Source organism: Macaca thibetana, chromosome 6 (genome assembly GCF_024542745.1).
Source record: "Macaca thibetana thibetana isolate TM-01 chromosome 6, ASM2454274v1, whole genome shotgun sequence".
NCBI classification, from domain to species: Eukaryota; Metazoa; Chordata; class Mammalia; order Primates; family Cercopithecidae; genus Macaca; species Macaca thibetana.
This window is the reverse complement of record NC_065583.1, coordinates 62,104,576-62,122,317: the sequence shown is the minus strand read 5'-3', so window position 1 is coordinate 62,122,317 and position 17,742 is coordinate 62,104,576. Positions and strand designations below refer to the sequence as shown.

The 17,742-nt window shown below is 42.3% G+C and overlaps 1 protein-coding gene across 3 annotated transcripts in view; it reads left to right on the top strand.

Annotated features, from left to right (window-relative positions):
* Nucleotides 1–17,742, top strand: part of TNFAIP8 (TNF alpha induced protein 8) — a 124,000-nt gene that overhangs the window by 60,444 nt on the left and 45,814 nt on the right. The window lies entirely within an intron of this gene.

Sequence of the window (17,742 nt, the reverse complement as noted above, 5' to 3'; positions counted from 1 at the left end):
GCATATATACACTTTTGTTCAAGTTGATGTATAATATTTGCTTCGGTTTACTTAAAATTGGTCTGCTCAACAGATTTTCTGGAGCTTAAATTTAATACTAGGAAAAAACTAGAACTTGGAAGACATAGGAGGGTGTTGGTATATCTAGTCTTTTGGTCCATTATTGAACCCTTGGCAGCCAATAAATATTATTTCATAGAGTCCTGACTTCTCTTGTATGGAATGTGGTTACCTGCATATCATTTATAGTAAATGTATGTTCGTCTACTAGATGCCTAGAGCTGTGCATGTGATCCTGTCGTGTGTGTGTGTGTGTCTGTGTGTGTTTGTGTGTGTATACTCGAGAGTCTGAGGCAGGAGAATTGCTTGAACCCAGGAGGCGGAGATTTCAGTGAGCTGAGAATCGTGCCACTGCACTCCAGCCTGGCGACAGAGTGAGACTCCGTCTCAAAAAAAAAAAAAAAAATGGTTATGTGTCTGTGACTGTATGTCATTGCATATATACAGTTGAGATCAGAGCCAGCTTTGCTTGGGAGGGTTTTGTGGAAGAAATGAGTTTTGGGTAGAGTTCCAAAGGGAGGGTAGGTAGCGTACTTTGGCAGAAAGACGTGTACATAAAACTTCCAAGGCTGCAGTGATTAAGTCATAAGCATTCAAGGGTAAGCATGAACCATTTGAGAACCAACTGTAAATTAGTGGTTGAAAATAGCCAGGCTAGAAGTGAAGGGGAGGCAAGGTTGTGCATGCCAAGCTGAGAACAGTAGTGGCAGAGTGGCGCGTAGGAGCTTGTCTATTCTGTTCCTGGTAAATTTCACTCTTGGATATCAGCACATCCTGACCATGTTGCCATCTAGTGGAACTGGCTGAATTGCCTGTGGGAGCATCACCACCTTTTTCCACTTCAGGATAAACTCTAGTGTGATATTTTGGCAATAGGGAAACTTACTTCTCTTTTACCTAGGGATTTTAAATGAAGAGTGAGAGAGAGGAGGTGGGTGTAACTATGCTCTCCCCGGATGACAGTAATTTAGATTCTGGAAATGTGGAGCTGAATGCTAATATAAGGAATTTCTCATAGACAATGTCTGAAGTCCAGGGTGTGACTGCTGAGAGTGCTGGGTGTACATGTCCATCAGCTTAAGGCATGGAGCGAGCAGGAAGCCGTGCTTGGGAGGTTCTGCAGTGGAGTGAAAGCATACCGCATCTGGCTCTGGGCCCTTTATGTTTCACCTGGGCCGGCTTGTTTTTGTCATGTGGTTACAGAGTCCATCCCAGTGGCAGAGAGAGCCCTCTGACCATAAGCACCACAGCCCACAGACCCCAGAGTGAAGACACTATAAAGGTCTGTAATCCTTCTGCCCTCCCTTCTAGCCATCCATGGACGTATCTATTCAGCAAATACTTCTTGAATTATGTCCCAGGCACCTTCCAGGTACTAAGGCAGTGAACAAAGCGGATAGAAATCCCTGCTCTTGGAGAGCTGATATACTAGGTGGGGACAATAAACATCAACAAAATAAATAAGTAAAATATATAGTAAGTGGAGAACCAAGTGCTAAGTAGAAAAAAGTATGTTCAAGCTGAAGAGGGTAATTGTGGTTGCAATTGTGAATGAATCCTCACTGAGAATGTGATTGATATTAGATTCACCTGAGAAGTGTGAGGAAGCCAGATGTGAATATCCTGGGGGAAGAACTTTCCAGACAGAGGACAAGCGACCGCAAAGGCCCTGAGGTGAGAATGGGCCTGATGTGTTCCAGAAACAGTACAGAAGCTTAAGGGAAGGAGAGAGATGAGTCAGAGAGGTGGTGAGGGGCTAGATATTGGGGCTTTGTGGACAGTTATAATGAATTTGACTTGCACTGGGCATGAGATGAGAAACCATTTGATTTAGTCCAGTCTTCTCATTTACAAATGCAACGTAGGCCAAAGAAATCAAGGCAGGTATCTGTGATCATCCAGCCTCATGGTGCGAGAGCTGGAATGAAAACCTGCCTCCTGCCTCTGGCACTCTTCCGGCCACCCTGCCTGCCCTGGGGATACATAGCCACGTACAGGTGCAGACTTCAAGTGCAGTGGTCTGAGAGGAAGAAAAGTGCTGTGGGCTCCTCCAGCAGCTGTATTTCAACATGGTTCATCTTAGTTGTTCCCCTGCTGTGTCCCTATCTACCTATAGAGGCCTCATAGCAAACACAGAAAGGCTCAGACCTCTTATTTCAGAGGAATACTCTGCCAAATATTGCCTTCCTTTGTTTTGCTATGGAGATAAATCCTTCAGATTTTCCTAATGTCCATTAGCTGTGCAGTCTCATAAGGCCTCCCCTATTTCTTATTTGCATTCATTTTTAAGCTATTTGGATATAATAAACATAAAATAAAATTTCTACAGTCCTAAGAAGTTTGGTCACCATTCTCAGTATTACCCCCTCACCCTGAAAGTTAGTAAGACTGAATATTAAGTGGTATTTAAAATTAATTTGAAAACAGGATTAGTAGCTGAGGAGAGAATGTGAACTCGCCACCAAATACAGCTTAACCTGGACCATTTTGGCCCAATACTCATTGTCTTCTCGTTTTACTTTGAACAAGCTCAAGCCCTTTTTTCCCCTTCTATCTCCTTTAGATCTTATGACCACTGTCCTCTGGACACAGGCCAAATCCTCTAATATCACTTTATGATGAAGGTCAGACCAGTGCTAAGTATAGAAGAAAATGACTTTGTGTTGTCATGTGCATTGTCTCCTCTTGTTTAATCGTCTCCTAGCCTGTATCCAGCGGACAAAGTGACATGAAATAATTTGCTTGTGGAGAGAACTCATCCTGAATTCTCTTGCCTCATTCTTACCCTTCCTCTTATAGCAGAGCTCCCAGTCTAGACTATATGAGATTTACCTTATCATCATATCTTGCACTCACATTCGTTTTTATAACACTATTTCTTTTTCCCAACCAAGGTGATTTCATGTTTATTTGTATATGTTGTCTATAAATGAGCTTGACATCCCACCAGCTTGAGCCATTAGGGTTAGCATTGATTTGCATCCTTTGGTATCATTTCTCCTTTCAGTAAAATTGCCTGTCACTAGAACCTGAGGGCATAAAAGACCACAGAGGTCTTTTGGTTTCTATTTTTAGGAGAGTGGTGCTCCTCGGGGAGCTATCTGAGCTGGATTTGATGAGAAGCTAAGAATGAGTGCTTGCTGGAGGTAATTTCGTTATCAAAACTCAGGGTCATGTGCTTGGGAGTTAGCAGCCAGAAAAAAAATAAAAATAAAAAATGTCAAAGCTAATAGGACAGCAAAGCACATGCAGAAATGCAGATATGAATGGGGGACTGCCATGAGCAGTAAGCCATAACAAAGCTTGACAAGAAACATTTCTGCAGTTCCTGTTTACCATCTAAACTGGAGCATTACAGCATTTGCTGCATGTGGGAGAGTGCTCAAAGTTGCCACCAAAGAAAGCCTCGTTAACACCCTAACTGATTTCCCCAGCTTCCAGAAAGTCTTTCTGTTGGAATTCAGCATCTCAGCTGTAAGTGGAAGTACAGAAATGCGATTTGCTGTCTGCGGAGCCGCAAGTGGACTTTGAGCATATTCTAAGACAAAAATCTGGCCAGACCTTAATAGGCCAGGGCTTTCCACTGATTTGCCCCTCTCCTGCTAACTGCTGAATAATGTTCTTCCCCTTCACCACATGTGCCCCTGAGCACCTCACCACACCTTCAGCTCCTGGGGGAGACCCCAGGGCAGACCTGACCTCCTCATTCCTGGCTCCTTATTCCAGATTGGAATCTGGAGCTTTGACACACACACACCTTCTCAGCACCTTGTCCCACCCTACAAGTCTTGTCTTTTTTGCTCCTGTCAGGCAGGCAGCCACCCCCAATATGACAAAGATATTCTCACATGGGGTTTATCAGGAAGCGCCATCGGGGAGGGTGGGGCAGCACCAAGCTATGAGTCAGGGAGGAAGATCAGGGACCCAGTTCCTGCCTTACAGACCCTCTACCCCATCTGTGCCTCTGTGGTGTCTTAGCATCCACCCACTTTTCCCCAGCCTTGGGACTCTGCTCTCTGCTATCACTGTCACCGGACAGGCCAGACATGGCCCTGCTGGAGAGGAGGCTTTCGGGCTACCCTCTGGCCTTTGTTGGACAGCAGGCTTGAGGAAATGGGCAAAAGCATTGATCAGCTGTGCATCCTTGGGCTCCTTCACCCACTGTCCTTCAGGTGTTGGGAATGTTGTAAAGCCAGCAGCAAGATTAGAAATTTTCATGCACTATTCCTCCTTAGCTGCCCAGGATATTACATCTATTGTGGCTTTTACTGTACAAGAAAGAGAAACCCCAGGTTAGACTTGTTCATACAAAAGGTATTTTTTTGTTGGCTCACATAACTGGAACAAAGTTTTGATTTAGCAGTTCAGTGAAGTCAAGAACCTATTTTCTAGCTTGGGCAACATCGTGAGACTGAGACTCTCTATCTACAAAAAATAAAAAAGAATTAGCCTGGCATGGTGGTGTGTACCTGTAGTCTCAGCTACTCAGGAAGCTTAGGCAGGAGGATGTCTCGAGCCCAGGAATTTGAGGCTGCAGTGAGCTATGATTGTGTCACTGCACTTCAGCCTGGACAATAGAGCAAGACCCTGTCCCTTAAAACAAAAAAAGGCCCCATGTTTCTGCCTTCCGTGATTGAGCTTCATCCTGAATTGCCTTCTCTGATGTTGATAAAAGTCTACAGCAGTTCTAGACTTCATATCCACCACACACTGCCCAGAAGGAGAGAGAGAACTGGCTTCTTGTGGTTGTGTCAGAGAAGCAAGCGACTTTTTCCAAAAGCCCCCAACAAATTTCTGATGTCTCAATGACCAGTTTATTGGCTATGGCATCTGCTGTGATGATTGGCTTAGGCTTGGGTTGCCTAAACCCGTCACTCTGTGGCAAGGGGGTATGGGATTTCTGTGATTTATTTAAAATGATCAGGATTGCTACCCAGGGAGAGAGAAATGGACATGATGTTGGGTCAGCCACGATGTCTACTACACAGGTCTCCTCTTACGGCGTTTTTTTGTTTGTTTGTTTTGTTTTGTTTTTTACTGAGTTTCTCTAATTTGGTGACTGGCTATGGTACGTAGTAAATGGGGCCCAGTGTATGGGATTGCCAACCCCTGATGACAAATGTCAGATGCTATCAGGGAGAGAAGAACACAGATTTTGTGAACCATAGTAGCACTACAGATCACAAAGGGATTCTCAGAGGTCAATAAAGCATCACCAGGGTACTAGTAGGTCTGGTAAGTTGAACAATGAGAGTAAGAAGTAGAGAAAATTAATTATAGACAGCTCTTCAATCTATGGTAATTATATGCTCTGATAAAACACTGAAGTCCAATATAATTTTTGTTTAAAAACGGTTTAATAAGGCCATATGTTTCTGCAAAGAATGGCCTTAACATTTCATAGCTATGACCTTAATCACCATATTTGATTAATTATTTTATCTATTTTAATGGAAATAAATGGGCTGTGGATAATGTAAAGCTTTGGAAGCTGCACACAAGTAAATGAAATGGGGCAGTCAGTCATAGAGAGTTTCATTTAGTTGTCTCTAGATGAGTCCTCCAGGAGGGTGGCTGTCTGGAGCAGGGGAAGGGGCTGGGGCAACATTCAGAAGGCTGGTGAAAACGAAAGTCACAGTGACACAAGAAAATACCACCTTGTGGTAAGTCAGTTGGAGCAGAAGAGGTAGCTGTTTATCGTTTAGATGAAATCTGTGGCTGGAGTATAGGATTCCAAACTCCAGAGCATTGTCCCTAGCCAGCCAGTCTTCCCCACCACATGAAATATATGGAAATATATGCACGGGGGGCCAGCCAGAGCAGAGGCACCCTTTATTACCAGGGGGCTTTCACCCAAACCCTAACAGGAACTTGAGTGAGCTAGACTGCCCATGTGGGTCACAGAAATTCGATTCAGGAACATTGGGCTAGGCTGCAGAGGACCACTGTGCCCGAAGGCATGCCCTGCTCCCAGGAGGCTGGTTGCAGAAAGGAGCCCTGAGCTCCTGAGGCCACCATGGAGGTCCTGGAGATTTAATTCTATTAATAGTTCCTCTTAGGGTACTCATGATATGAACTTGCTGGGGCTATTTTCTCATTTGTGAACAAGTTTGAGGAACGGGGAGATTGAATAAGATAACCTCAAAACCTTCCTTTGAGCATTAGCTTTCTGATTCTTGGGTTCTGGGTAGGGTGTGGCAGGAAATGTCATGGAGACCTGAGGCGGGGGTAGGAGTGTGGACTTTGGTCCTCCGTATCCGGACATATGAACAGACAAGTGATGGCACACGTTCTGTGGTATGTGCTGCAGATGTCTTAAATAGCCACCAAGTGGCTGGACTGGCTGAGTGGCGGTTTGAATTGCTCCAAGTTGAGTATTTTTATTTGAATACCACAGATAGTGCATTTATGGCCTCAGTTCACCGAATAGAGGGATCGTTTCCTTTGCCAAGCCAGAATTGGATACTGGCCGCCAAGCTTGTGTTCTGGGACATCCAGATGTCGGGGTACTGTGGAAGTGGTGCACATGAAGGAAGCTCAGTGACTCCTGGCAGGTACTTCTGTTGTAAGGTGGTTTCAAAGCTGTAGACACATTTTATTCAGGGCTAGTGAGCTTCACTGGTGTTTTTGGTCTCCTGCTTTTTTTTTTTTTTTTAAGCTGATTACAGTGGTGTTGCACACTGTTGTGGTTTATTGTTTTTTAGTGATCCTGTTGCTCAATAACCCTCCAGCGCTCTGCTCTGAAACAGTTAGCACCAGAACTCCACATAAGCAAGAGGTCGATTATTTGTTTTTAATGTTAGTCTATATAAGTCAATGGTCCCAAACTCAAATGTCTACAGGAACCAGGCAAGTAATATGAATGTGTAAATAGTGCTCTATGTGAACAATCTCAGGTCGTGAGACCTGTGGTAAATTTAGAAACAACAGGTCTCATCTAAAGGCACTGAAGTTCAGTTGAAAAACTTAAACAAACAGACAAACAAATTACATGAGCTGGATTCAGCCCCAAGGCTACCAGCTTACAATCCTTGGGCTATAAGCCAACTGACTTCATCTATCACTGCTATGTTTGCTCAGTCTCAGAGATACTGTATTTATGGATGTGAGCCTTTTATAATTTCATTTATAGAATTGATTTCAGCTTTTACCTTAGATGAGAAGACTGGCTATCTCTGGGATAAGAGTGCCACCAAAATTTTCACCCACAGATTGGAAGCACATCAAAAGAAATCATATCTTCATGGAAGTCATTTTTTTTTTTTTTTTTTTTTTTTTTTTTTTTTTTGGTTCCTGGCCTTTAGAGGCAGAATCTGTTTAGAGAAGTAGAGATGGAAATCTCAATCAAAACAGTTCTGAGGATTTTAAATCATTTTAAAAAATTTGCATCACTGAAGATAAGGAACCCTAAGCATTTGAAACTCTCACTTCTGCTTTGCAAGTTGTCTACTGGGTATATTCAGTCCTCTTTGTCTTCTTGGTCTTAGGCAGGCATGGGGTTAGTGGCCAGGGCAGGACCAGGAATGGGACCAGTTTGTGTTCATTCTCCTCCCAATCCTTCTAACAGCCTTAATTTCTATATCTCTGTTTCCTATCTGGGGTGCCCTCTAGTCCTCATCTCTGAAGGGAAGGAACAAAGAAATGAGTGAATTCTTTACTCTTAGCTGTTAGTCATCCACCGGCTTTTCCTCCAAGGGATGTTTGTGTTTTTAAAAGAGCCTGATGATAGAACAGAAAATCAGAGTTTAACCGAAGGTATCACCCTTCTAATGAGAGTATTTCCTGTACTGCTAAGAGCATAATCTGGGCTTTGGTAGCCCCTCAGAGATAACACCTTGTGTTGTCCCCTTTAGGTTAGAGCTGCGGAACCAGCACCAGCCACTGAACATGAAGAAGGTTTTGACTTTATCTTTTTAAATTTGCGTTATTCAAACTCATGTCAGAGTCCACACAAATTCTTGCAAATGTGTTTTTGTAAGAGCTAGATGTCACCCTGCTTCCCTGTGTTTGGTATCGGCCAATGGGAGAGTTATGGGAATATCATATTCCTTCCTCAAAGCCACTTAAAGCTGTGCTAGATTTGTGGGAGCTTTTTGATAATGCTTTCTCCTCAGGGTACTCTTTCAACTTACTACCTTCAGGAAAACTTCTTGAATGAATAGTCCACCAGTGCTGTCTCTGCTTTCTCAACACCAGATCATTCTGCAACCTCTTGCAATTTGGCTGCTATCTCTAGTCATTTTACTAAGTTCTCTTTCTCGAAGAATCTCCAGTGGTCAGCCAACCATCATAGCCATTGGTCTTCAGCCTTCACTCCTGACCAGTTATTCTCTACCTGGGGGCATTTTTCTTTCTTTTCTCCTTCTCTTCCCCTTCTTTGGCTGGTGTCACTTCTTTCAGGAACCCTTCCTTTATGACTCCTTCCCTCAGGCCTGATTGAGGTACTTCTCCTGTGAGCTTTCATAACACCTCCTGCTTTTCCACTATTAAACTTACTGTACTATATTTTAATTAGTATGTTATATGTTTCCTCTTCCAACCCCTTCCCCACCCTCACCCATGACTGGCTCTGCGAGGGCAGATATCATGGCTGTTGTATCTACATCATTTACCTTGTACCTGTACATGGTAGGTGCTCAATAAATGTTTGTGAAATTAACAAATACATAAATAAAGATGACATCTGAACAGTGACATCTACAGGTTCCTCTAGAGTAGACGATGAATCCCTGGTTTCCTTTACAACCTTTGATTCTCCCTGGTTCCCATAGACCTCCAATTAGAAACTGTAGAGGGGATGTTAGATGCTGTCAATAAAAAGTGACATCCGGCCCTGAGGAAGAAGACAGTTGTCAGGAAATCCTGCCCATTCATATTCAGCCACTTCATTACCAGGCAGGAACTCTGCATTGCTTGTGTTGAACAAGTAACCGCTACCTGTTCATAAAATGTGTGAAGTGGATGAGTTTTAAGGATTCTGACCATCAGCAGAATGGGAAGCACATTGTTCAGAAGACCAGGCAAGTGGGCTATAATGAATTGATCATCATTATGAAGGGAGAACTTGAATATCTGACTGACCACTACAGAGAAACATAGACTAACAGTTAGAGGAACTGATATAGTATTGTGTATATTCAAAACCATGTAGACAGTACTAAATTTTCTGGGTCATTTAAATAATTTTAAAAGTAGTTTTAACTATATGCGATTTTACTTTTCAGATTTTAGAATGCAAGGTCCCTTCCCTTACCTCTGAAAACCAGACTCTGTTATATTCAGGGAGTTACATCTATTCTGTCGATCTACCACGTATTGGGACAGGCTTTCTAGAGCATTTAAAAATAATGTGGAATCCTGATCACATGCATCTTATCTCTTGAAATTGGGCAGAAATTGTTAACTGGGTGTAAGGGCAATGACAGAGCACAACTTTATTAGGCAGATTTAGTGAGCAAATGTAGATTAATATGTATGTTATAAAACAGTGTGATTAACAACAGTCTTTTTTAAAAAGTATGTTCTATAGCTTTCGTGTAGTTAAGAGTAGATACTCTACGTAATCTGTTTTAGAAATATTTTCATTGAAGACTGTGGACTTTATAGCAGACCCAGTGCTCCCTGGAAGAGCTCTGGTTATATGAGAAACAGATCTGTTAGAAGATGCTCAAGCTCGTCCCACATCAGTTACCCCGCTGAGATCTCAGGCTCAGATGTGTGAAGTGGAGCTCCTTGCCCTCCCCCTTGGCCACGCCTGTTCCTCCTCTGGACTTCCCCTTTTCTATTAATTTCTGCCTCCCTCTTTCCCCAAGTCAGCCAAGCTCAGAGCTTCCCAATCAGGACTACCCTCTGACTTCCCTTACTTCTGTTATCGCCTGACCCCTTCTCTTTTTTTGCATGGGGTCTTGCTATGTTGCCTACGCTGGTCTCAAACTCCAGGACTCAAGTGTTCCTCCCACCTCAGTCTCCCAAATAGCTGGGATTATAGGCATGAGCCACCACACCCAGCTTTGTTTATTTATTTATTTTTGAGACGGAGTTTCACTCTTGTTGCCCAGGCTGGAGTGCAGTGGCATGATCTCAGCTCACGGCAACCTCTGCCTCCCTGGTTCAAGCACTTCTCTGCCTCAGCCTCCTGAGTAGCTGGGATTACAGACATGCGATACCACACCCAGCTAATTTTGTACTTTTAGTAGAGAGGGTGTTTCACCATGTTGACCAGGCTGGTCTTGAACTCCTGATCTCAGTGATCCACCCACCTTGGCCTCCCAAAGTGTTGAGATTACAGGCATGAGCCACCGTGCCCAGCCACCTGGCTCTTATTTCCTATTCTCTTGGGGCATATGGCAGAGTTGCCTTGAAGTATAATTTTGTGCTGTGTTCAGAGACACCATAGTGTAGAGAAAATATAGTGTGGAGTGAGGTCAGAAGACCCACAGTTACTCTCAGCTCACACTCAATCCTAGCTAGGTGACCATGGGCCAGCCACTTAATTTCTCTGAGAATCTGTATCCTTATCAGGAGCAAACAGAGTCAGTAATTCCCAAGATACCTTCCTTATAGGATTGTTATGAGGGTCAGTGGCAACGTATGCAGCAGTACTTCATGAGCTAGAAAACACCGCTATGCTGATGCATAGTAAGAGTAATATTATATTATGTACCTAGGATTGTACTTAGCACATAATAGGTGCTTGATAAATTATGCTTATTATTTCTAAGGATATTAAGATATATCTTAATATAAACACATACATTGTTTGGTTCTATACTGGAATGCTGATTCAGAATTTGGGGCTATGGCCAAATAGTATACTTTTGTCTTTCTCTGATCCAATAACAACATATTAGGAACAACCAAGGTGCTGCCTTTTTACATTCACAGATTAATTTCATCCATTAAAAAACAGATGACAAAATTAATTACACATTGTGCAATCAGGGATCCCAAATTGGCTTTAGAAAACACAGTATGTTGTAAATGAAAACAGTCTCTGAAGGGAAGCTCACTCCTCGGAGACTTGCTTAATAGAATGTTTATCGGCAGCATGTCTTTAGTAAAGAGGTGTCTGGAATTCCCATCTGGGATTTATTAGTCTAAATATTCAGGTGGTCCGGTGCCGGATGTTAGTTCTTAACTTAAAGGAAACAAAGTTTCCAATCTCAGGACGGTGAGACTGCTACTCTTTTACAGTGGGCAGCCGCTGCTGGTGTCTTGCTTGCCCTGGAAATGCCATCAACTGAAATGGAATTTTGTTCAATCCATCTTATTAATGGTTCCTAAAGCAATTGTGATGGGGTTGATAGGTGGCTAGTAAGGTTGCCTCTGTAAAGATAAGCACAATCCATTAGTTAAGTCCTGGAGTCCACTGAACTTCTACCGGGGATGTTTGCATTTGCTCGGCACTCTGTTTATGAGGATGTCGAAGGAAGTGCGTCTATTCTGTGCACGTTGTAAAACAGAAGGTTTGCAGCTGTCAGATTTATTTTTTTCTTGGCTCCTTTTCTGACAGAACTTTTGTAAACTTGATAGTTTTATAGATTGTCGAAAATTACTAACCTTGGTTCTGCAGATGCCATGCAAATTTTCTTGTCTTTTTTTCTTTCTTTGAAGATAGCAGTTATTTATGTACACAGTTTCTTGTAAGGTACTTTTTGGGGAAGAGGAAATTAAGATTATTCTTATATGCTATCATAATATTATGAAATGATTAAATGATTATTTTATTAGTTATATAGTGCTTTGAAAGTGTCCAACATGCATTGTACGCTCTGGAAAGAACAAACAAATGAAGGGTATAGTCTTGTGTTTTAAATAGCTTATGGAGCTGCCTCAGAAGACAACTAACATCAAGATTATCAACTTTAAGTATAGCACAAGTTCACTGTAGAAGTATAGGTCTACTGTGGGCTTCAATAGGCTTTTAAGAGGAGTTGGGACCTGAGTATGGCTTTGGGAGGGGTAAAAAGAGGATATAACAGCTGAAAAAATAGACCAGCAGCAGCTGCCCCCACTGTATGGCCACACAGGGTGTCATGATTCATCATAAGGTTTGTCTCAAGTAATTTCCAGTTAATGAAAACAAGTGTCAAAAATTTCTGAATGATTCCTTTTCAAACCACTCATATCTACGTGTGTGTGTGGGCGCACGTTCATGATTTTGCCTCTAGTCGCATCATTCACACTCACTTGCATTGCCGTTGCTTTCTTTAGGAGAGAGAAGTTGGTATTTCAGCTGTTGTATTAGTCTGTTTTGTATTGCCAAAAAGAAAAACCTGAGTCTGGGTAATTTATAAAGAAAAGAGGTTTATTTGGCTCCTGATTCTGCAGGCTGTACAAGCATGCCACCAGTATCTGCTTAGCTGCTGTCGAGGCCTCAGGAAGTTTTTCCTCATGGCAGAGGTGAAAAAGGAGCAGATGTGTCACACAGAGAGGGAGCAAGAGAGAGGGGAGGAGGTATCAGGCTCTTTTTTTTTTTTTTTTTTTTTTTAATTTATACTTTAAGTTCTAGGGTACATGTGCATAACGTGCAGGCTTGTTACATATGTATACTTGTGCCATGTTGCTGTGCTGCACCCATCAACTCGTCATTTACATCAGGTATAACTCCCAATGCAATATTTTAATGAACCAGCTCTCACATGAACGAATAGAGCAAGAGCTCACTCATTACCATGGGGAGGGCACCAAGCCACTCATTAAGGATCCACCCCCATAACTCAAACACCTCCTATCAGGCCCCACCTCCATCACATTTCAACATGAGGCTTGGAAGGGACAAACATCCACACTGTAACAGCTGGCATCCTGGGAATGGGGCCTCACCTATTGGTGTTGCCTTCATGGGTACAAGGACTGGGGCAGCCAATTGTTGTGTGGCAGGTATGAATTAACATATTTTTAGCCTCGGTGAGCATTTGAATTTTCTTTTTCTTTTTTTTTTTTTTTTGAGACGGAGTCTCGCTCTGTCATCCAGGCTGGAGTGCAGTGGCCGGATCTCAGCTCACTGCAAGCTCCGCCTCCCGGGTTCACGCCATTCTCCTGCCTCAGCCTCCCGAGTAGCTGGGACTACAGGCGCCCGCCACCTCGCCCGGCTAGTTTTTTGTATTTTTTAGTAGAGACGGGGTTTCACCGTGTTAGCCAGAATAGTCTCGATCTCCTGACCTCGTGATCCACCCGTCTCGGCCTCCCAAAGTGCTGGGATTACAGGCTTGAGCCACCGCGCCCGGCCGTGAATTTTCAACCCATGGTCTTGTTTAAGGGAAACTAGCTTAAAATCTGTTAGGTAATGCTAACTAGAGATGATGGCTTTACTGACTGCCGCAGGAATGGAGAGAAAAAAAGGCCAATCATTTTGATGTGAGGATTAGAAATAAGGGGAGACAGAGCAGGATATGTCAAAGATAATTGTAAAGTTTGTAGCCCCCAGTCCCTAAGTGAGAAAAACTTAATATTATAAAGAGATACAGTATTAAGTACGGTTAATTTGCCTTCAGGGATACCCCTAGATAGGGTGAGCCTAAGGGACCATTCAAGCAGACAGTTCCTAATGGCAGCTGGAAACATGTAGGCTAGAGCAGAGCCTTCCAAATGTTCTTGGCTCATGCACCCTTAGTGGTCTCAGTAATTTAGTGGTCTTAGTAATTTTTTTCGTGCCATTTCTAGGACAAAAGAAATACTTAGCAGTTTCATTTGTTAAGTGCTTAGTTCCAAACAACTTAGTATTTCTGTATTAATAACTTTGTGGTTGTGAAACATAATACATATATATTGAAATATTTAAAAATGTTTTTATGTTACTCTTCATTTCTTAATGGAATGTATATAACTGTTGGGCATTGCATATATTGGTCAGGGTCTAATGAGAATATAAAGTACACAATAATTTAAAGGAAAGTTTAAAGAAGTATTAGCTAGGAAAATAATATGACAGTTCCTCAAAAAATTAAAAATTGAATTACCATATGATTTAGCAATTTTACTTCTGGGTATATACTCAAAAGAATTGAAAAGGCATCTCAAAGAGATATTTGTAAACCAATACCCAAAAGGCAGTAGCAATCCAGATATCCATCTACAGAAGAATGTATAAACAAAATGTGATATACACATACAATGGAATATCACCAAGCCTTAAAAAGGAAGGAAAGTCTGACCCACTACCATATGGATGAACTTGAGGATATTATGTTAAGTGAGATAAGCCATCACAAAAAGACAAATACTCTTTAATTCCACTTATGTAAGTTACCTGGAGTAGTCAAATTTATAGAGACAAAAAGTAGAATGGTGGTTGCCAGGGGCTGACAGGCGCAGACAATGGCGATTTAGTCTTCAGTGGGTACAGAGTTTCAGTTTTGCAAGATGAAAAAAGTTCTAGAGATGGATAGTGGTGATGATTGTACAACAATGTGAATGTACTTAATGCTCCTGAACTGTACATTTAAAATTATTAAGATGGTAAATTTTATACTGTATGTATTTTACCACAATTTTTTAAAAATACAAAAGAAAACAAACTGTTAAGAAAAAGAAAAATAGTTAACTATAATGGGAACTAGGTAATAGGAAGTAAAGAGAACTTTAAATAACAGAGAAATAGCAGACATAAGGAGCAGCCCCTACCCGTGCTCTGATAGAGCACCCAAACACAGGCTTCTCTCCGCTCCAGACCCTGCTGGAGATGTCATGGCCTGCTGTGGCTCCCTGGCTGGCAGAGAAGTCACTGGGGTGCTGTGCTGACAGAACTTGCTAGAAATCTACCCTGTAAGATGCTGAGGAAAGCTATTCATGTGGAAGTCTTTCACTGGTTGCACTCTGCTGCAAAAATTAACCAAGAGGGATGCCAGTGGAAGCTGCTGGAGGCTGCAAGGTGCTGACCATCATGTTCAGCAGGAGCCAGTTGCTGAAGAAGGTGTGAATGCTCTAGGAGCCATGCGTGTTTGCAGCAGCGTGCAGAAAGAGTGTACCAGAACCAGGAAGTAAAACTGCTTCTTTCTGTAATGTCTCTACAGTGCTCTCCACTGATGAAGCTCAGAATGGTACCAGCTAACAAAATAAAAAATATGTAAAGGTCTCTTTTACGTCTTCACATAGTGGGTAATGAAGGGTGAATTTCGAGCTGTGAGGCAGTAAACTTATTATAGTTCCTCAAACCTAGAAATTGGGTTGAATCCCAATACCCTAATTTCCTGTTCCGCATCACTTTTCAACTAATACTTGCCTTTAACACAGCAACTACCAACAACCTAGCTTTGCAAAGAAATGACATCATCAAAAGGAAAATAACCCAATATAATGTTAAACTGTGAATTCGCTTGAAATAGTCGTTCATGCAAGCATCTGAGAAATGTTGTGTATTACTTTGTTTCCCTCAAAGACAAAATATCCTGCACACCTCTGTGACTTTGCTATAGTGCCCTGAGGTACACTGGCACATAATTTGGGGACCTCAGAGCTAAAATCGTATCTTTTTCAGCAACTCTTGACCACATCACTCTAACATGAGACTGTAAGATGCCAGTTTGGTTAAGAGTACGAGTAATGTGTAAAGTGAAAATTGTATGAGGTCAGTATTATTTTAGAAAACCTCTTAGGAAGTTACCAGGTTGGAGACTGATATACCATCTCCTATTAAGTATAAGATTTACTCCCACTGTTTCCTTAGCATTGAAACAGGTTGCTATTTCTTTAAGACCAGATACTAGAGTTAGCTTGTCTTTGAGGCATTTTGCTGTGAAACAATACATGGCCTTAAACACAACATTCATCATCAGTGTGTGAGATGCTCACAGTGTAAAAGTCCATACAGAGACTAGAGGGAGAGAGGGAACAGCAAATTTCCAGCTCCTTCTCATGCTTACTCTGCAGCATAAAATCATTAGGGGGAATGGTAGCCAATGTACCCATTTAGATCATTTCTTTGTCTGATGTGGGCTGCCTGTATATCATTGAAATTGAGAAAATTAAATGGCATATGATGGGGCTTTGCTGAGTTCAGTAGTAAAATGTCTGTTGAAACAGACCTCCGATTGAAAAGGTTGGTGAATTTTAGATCTCCTGTTTCTACTAGGAAATTTATGGACTTAATATTATCTTTTTTAGGTAGGCTAGCACATTGTTCAGGTGAGCAATTTCTCAAAAAAATGCATTCATCTTCATGATGCCTACAACTTTGTGAATCCAAACTAGTACATATTTCTGCAGCTCTTCTTTAAGGAGAGGCTGAGTAACTTAAATTTTGTCACCTGACCTATTCAAGAGGAAAAACTTCTGATGCATGCCTTTCACTGCTACCTGCAAAAATAACCTCCCGTTTTCCCTGAAGTCCTGTTTGGATAAGTTCTGCTTCAGTTCACATTTTCACCACCTGCTGAGTTTTTCTGTTGAGTGTCAGCCTTGGCTACTCTCTCAACTGCAAGCCTATGTCAGCCTTTTCTGTCTCCTGAGCAGTCACCAGTTGGCACAATTGTTAATGAATTCTACCCATGTCAGAAACTCAATGCCAACATCAAATTATGGCAACTAGAAGTGGGTTAGACTTTCAAATAGATCTCAGACCAGGAGTCTGTGGTCCAGATTCCACAAATGGAGCACTACGTTGGTCTTCTTTGTGCATTTCACATTTCAAATTTTGTTCAGAAACTTAAAGCTTTTAACTGCTCAAGTGCAGTCAAGTAGGGCCCGTTACTCAATCTGTCTTGGCATTGTTTTCTGCCCTCTTGGAGTGAGCACACTGAGGAGAAAGATTATCACAGGGCATCTCGAGCAGAGCTTCTTGCTTCTGAATGCTCACGATAATCAATAGCAGATGTGTGGCAAGCACTGGAAAGTTGCATAACTGTCTCACACTGAATTCAGCTACATCAGCCAGCCAATGTGAGGGGTCTCCACTAGGTTGTTGAAAATAAAATTTAGTTAAAAACCTATGTTTATCTCGTCACAAAATTATTTCCTTGCTGTAAGGAGTAAAGGCAGTGGTTAGAGTGGAAATAATTTGACAATTACTGCCCTTAGACTTGAATTTTAGTTTGGTATACAGAGGAACTTTCTAACGGTTAGGATGGATATGGGGTTGGTTTTTCAAGGAGGCTGTCTCTGGTAATGAAGTTTGTCAAGGCAATTCTGGATGAATGTCTGTTGCCGGTGATGTGATAAGAGATTGCTTCATCAGCCAGGTAGAGGATTAAACAACCTCTGGCTGGGTGCGGAGGCTCACGCCTGTAATCCCAGCACTTTGGGAGGCTGAGGTGGGTGGATCACCTGAGGTCAGGAGTTCGAGACCAGCCTGGCCAACATGGTGAAACCTCATCTCTACTAAAAATACAAAATTAGCCACGCATGGTGGCACATGCTTGTAATCCCAGCTACTCGGGAGATTGAGGCAGGAGAATTGCTTGAACCCAGGAGGCAGAGGTTGCAGTGAGCCGAGATTGCACCACTGCACTCTAAGCGACAAAAGCAAAACTCCATCTCAAAAATAAAAATAAAAATAGACAATATCTAAGGTTTCTTTCAAGCCTGAGTTCCACACTGTGATTTTTGATCCCTTTTTCCTTCTGCTGCTTTTCTGAAGGAAGGCTGAGGATGCCTTGGTCAGACGTGATGTCGTGCCATCCTGGCCACTTCAGTTTGCCTTTCCTCTTCTTCCTGGTGAATCCCTTCTGTGGCCCCTCTCATGCT